Below are 4,853 nucleotides of genomic sequence, written 5' to 3' on the forward strand. Positions count from 1 at the left end.
GATGGTTGGAAGCCTCAGTCCAAAAGAATTTAGACATGGCTTTACAGCCAGCCAGGCTTCACATGCTTCATGAAACACTAGAATTCATTCTTAAAAATTTTGAATAAAAATATAATTTTTTAAAACATTTTTATTTTTTCGAAAACAGATGAGAAATTTTTGAAATATTTTTGAAAAATTTTTGAAAAGAAAACGAAAAGAAAGTTACCTAATCTGAGCAACAAGATGAACCGTCAGTTGTCCAAACTCGAACAGTCCCCGGCAACGGCGCCAAAAACTTGGTGCGCAGAAATTGTGATTACACTTTGATTATGTAAAATTCATTGCTCTTTCTTTCCCTGGCATTGGCGCCAAAAACATGATGCCAATACCATGGTTCACAACTTCGCACAACTAACCAGCAAGTGCACTGGGTCGTCCAAGTAATACCTTACGTGAGTAAGGGTCGAATCCCACGGAGATTGTTGGTATGAAGCAAGCTATGATCACCTTGTAAATCTCAGTCAGGCGGATATAAAATAATTATGGAGTTTTCGAAATTAAATAATAAAAGAAGGATAGAAATACTTATGTAAATCATTGGTGAGAATTTCAGATAAGCGAATAAAGATGCTTTCGTTCCTCTGAACCTCTGCTTTCCTGCTATCTTCATCCAATCAGTCTTATTCCTTTCCATGGCTGGCTTTATGTGATACATCACCATTGTCAATGGCTACTTTCGGTCTTCTCTTGGGAAAATGATCCAAATGCCCTGTCACGGCACGGCTAATCGTCAGGAGTAATCACCCTTGTCAATGGTTTCATCCTATCCTCTCAGTGAAAATGGTCAACGCACCCTGTCACGGCACGGCTATTCATCTGTCGATTCTCGATCATGCTGGAATAGGATTTACTATCCTTTTGCGTCTGTCACTACGCCCAGCAATCGCGAGTTTGAAGCTCGTCACAGTCATTCAATCATTGAATCCTACTCGGAATACCACAGACAAGGTTTAGACCTTCCGGATTCTCTTGAATGCCGCCATCATTCTAGCTTACACCACGAAGATTCCGATTAAGAGATCTAAGAGATACTCATTCGATCTAATGTAGAACGGAAGTGGTTGTCAGGCACGCGTTCATAGGGAATGATGATGATTGTCACGTTCATCACATTCAGATTGAAGTGCAAATGACTATCTTAGAAGCGAAATAAGAAGAATTGAGTAGAAAACAGTAGTACTTTGCATTAATCTTTGAGGAACAGCAGAGCTCCACACCTTAATCCATGGAGTGTAGAAACTCTACCGTTGAAAATACATAAGTGAAAGGTCCAGGCATGGCCGAGATGGCCAGCCCCTAAAACGAGATCTCATGATCAAAATACAATCCAGGATGTCTAATATAATAGTAAAAGGTCCTATTTATAATAAACTAGCTACTAGGGTTTATAGAAGTAAGTAATTGATGCATAAATCCACTTCTGGAGCCCACTTGGTGTGTGCTTGGGCTGAGCTTGAGTGTTGCACGTGTAGAGGCCATTCGTGGAGTTGAACGCCAGGTTTTGATCCATTTCTGGCGTTCAACTCTGGTTTTTGATCCCTTTCTAGCGCTGAACTCCAGAATTGGGCAGAGAGCTGGCGTTGAACGCCAGTTTGCATCGTCTATTCTTGGCCAAAGTATGGACTATTATATATTGCTGGAAAGCCCTGGATGTCTACTTTCCAACGCAATTGGAAGCGCGCCATTTTAAGTTCTGTAGCTCCAGAAAATCCATTTTGAGTGCAGGGAGGTCAGAATCCAACAGCATCAGCAGTCCTTCTTCAACCTCTGAATCTGATTTTTGCTCAAGTCCCTCAATTTCAGTCAGAAAATACCTGAAATCACAGAAAAACACACAAACTCATAGTAAAGTCCAGAAATGTGAATTTAACATAAAAACTAATGAAAACATCCCTAAAAGTAACTAGATCCTACTAAAAACATACTAAAAATAATGCCAAAAAGCGTATAAATTATCCGCTCATCAGGCTCAAACACAAGAAATGGAGTTACCATCAATTGATAAAAATTTGATTTCGGAGGAAGTGTGTGGTGGGCAAAAGAAGAATCGAGTTTACGGAAAAGGAGCATTTTTTTCTAGCTCTATCAAGTTTGGAACCACTTCTGCCAACTTTGTATCTGGAAGAGCATCTACAATTCAAAATTCCATTCCTGATTTGCGAGAAGAGATTTGTAATCTCAATGAAGAGCTTTTTCAACGTGTTACTCAATAGACAGATGAGCGTATTAGTAAGTTGTTAGATACACGCTTGGCTCCTTTGGAAAAGACACAAAAGAAGTTAGAAAAGTTAGAACCGGCAATTGGAAAGGCCAAGTAGTAAAAGCTAAAACAGAAGAGATGGAATGAGACTTATGTTAGCTATTACAAGAAGGTTAGAGCGTCAAGTAGTTCCACTACTGCTCCATTGCCACCGCCACCGCCGCCACCTTCAATCTCTTCGGATGAAGACTATGATGATGATGGACATGAAGATGACACTGAGGACTATAGCTGATAAATTTAGTATGGTTGAACAATATACTGAGAATTATAGTTGATAATAACTTTGTTTATGTTTTGAATTATATTGACTTGCTTGTTTATAATACTTTTCTTTTAGTTTTATAATACGATGAATTTATTTATTTTTTGTACTATTATAAATATTTGAATACAAATTAGATAAAAATTTGTATTTATTAAATTTATATTTATTTTGTATGAAAATAGATTTATTTTGCAATGAAAAAATCTAAAAAAATTTCTATCTTATCTTACTAACAGATTTACAGATGGATTTTCTATATGTATTTAGAGTTTGGAATGATATTCCAAGCCTCAAATAACCGACAAAAAATTTGTCAAAAATCTGTTGCTAATTACCAATAGAAGATCTGTCGAAAAATCTTGTCTCTAATTACCAAAGGAAAATCCGTCGGAAAATCTGTCTCTAATTACTGATGAAAAATTCGTCGAAAAATCTGTCTCTAATTATCGACGAAAAATCCGTCGAAAAGTTTGACGCCCCAGAAAAATGGAGGGAAGAATTTACTGAGGAGAAATCTGTCGGTAACTAGTAAAAACGGAAAAAAATCTGTTGGTAAAAAATTTTCGACGAAATTTTTACAGAGGGACGAAATCCGTCAATAATTTCGTCGGTAACTAAAAATTCGTCTGTAATAAAGATTAAATCTATCCGTAAATCTATATGTATTAAGCAATTTTCTAGTTGTGACATCATTACCATACCTTACCTATAGGATATGGTGTGCCATTTTAGGTTACGTACTAATAGAAAGCAAGTGAATAGATGCTCTAGAGACTTTCAGACATGGTATTAGCACCTGACATAAGATTTGGTAGAGGATCTTTTCGGTGCTAGGCCTCTTCAGTCGCTATAGCTGAGGGAGAGGAGGTGTTTGCTATCAACTTTATGTATGTTGTTATTACCATCCTGCACTACAACAATGAATAAGACCACACCAAACATGCCGTAGAGGTGGATATCGTTAATCGAGACAAAAGGTTTGCAATGTTTGAAAGCCTACTCCACACATAAAGGAAATGTCCAAAATACCTTATCAATTGACAGTAGTCGTAGCCTTCCAAACTTCCATTATAGTAGTATGACACTACACTGAAATTTGTGTGAGTGAAGTTACTACATGTACTTCCTTATATAAATGAAAAAATTTTGTCATTTCGTATTACGTTTACACTGAAAGTTAACTTTTCATGACAGTGTGCACAATATGATTGTATGCATCTCGTTTTTAATATAAATGAGATATGCACACTCAGAAAAAACATCATATATCTCGATTGCACTTATTTTATATTCATAAAATTTGTGTCTTATCCCGTTTATACTATAATCGAGATACATATTTAATTAATGTGTTTGCACTGTAAATAGAATAAATAATAAGATATAAATTGATAAATATTACCTAAATTACAAATATTCATAAATAAATATTTAAATTATGGGTAAAGTATACTTTTTGTCTTTGAAGTTTGGCAAAAGTTTCAAAAATACCTCAAAGTTTTATTTTGTTTCAATTTTGTCCCAAAAATTTTCGATTTGCATCAAATATACCATCTGTAACAGCCCAGACCACCCGCTAGCACGATATTGTCCGTTTTAGCACACAAGGCCTCACGGTTTTGCCTTTGACGATAGGGATGATAGCCAAAGCCCCCACACTCACTCGTGAAAACGCGTCATGCTAGGGAGAGGTATCCACACCCTTATAAGGCATGCTTCGTTCCCCTCTCCAACCGATGTGGGCCTTACAATCCACCCCCCTAAGGGAGCCCAGCGCCCTCGCTGGCACATCGATCCGGGTTCTGGCTCTGATACCATCTGTAACAGTCCAGACCACCCGCTAGTACGATATTGTCCGCTTTAGCACACAATGCCTCACGGTTTTGCCTTTGACGATAGGGATGATAGCCAAAGCCCCCCACACTCACTCGTCAAAACGCGTCATGCTAGGGAGAGGTATCCACACCCTTATAAGGCATGCTTCGTTCCTCTCTCCAACCGATGTGGGCCTTACACCATCGACGGCTAAATTTTTAAAAAATTTAAGACCAATCTAACAATAATACATGAAAATTATGCTTGATTTACTTGTGTTGAGCGGTTGTTAGTTCTTATGAAATTATTGTTGAATTGGTCTTAAATTTTTTGAAAAATTAGCTGTTATGGGTATATTTGATGCAAATCGAAAATTTTTGGGACAAAATTAAAACAAAATAAAATTTAGAGGTATTTTTAAAATTGTTGTTAAATTTTAGAAAAAAAAATATAATTTATCCTTAAATT

The sequence above is a fragment of the Arachis ipaensis genome, chromosome B08, assembly GCF_000816755.2.
Source record: "Arachis ipaensis cultivar K30076 chromosome B08, Araip1.1, whole genome shotgun sequence".
In the NCBI taxonomy this organism is placed as follows: domain Eukaryota; kingdom Viridiplantae; phylum Streptophyta; class Magnoliopsida; order Fabales; family Fabaceae; genus Arachis; species Arachis ipaensis.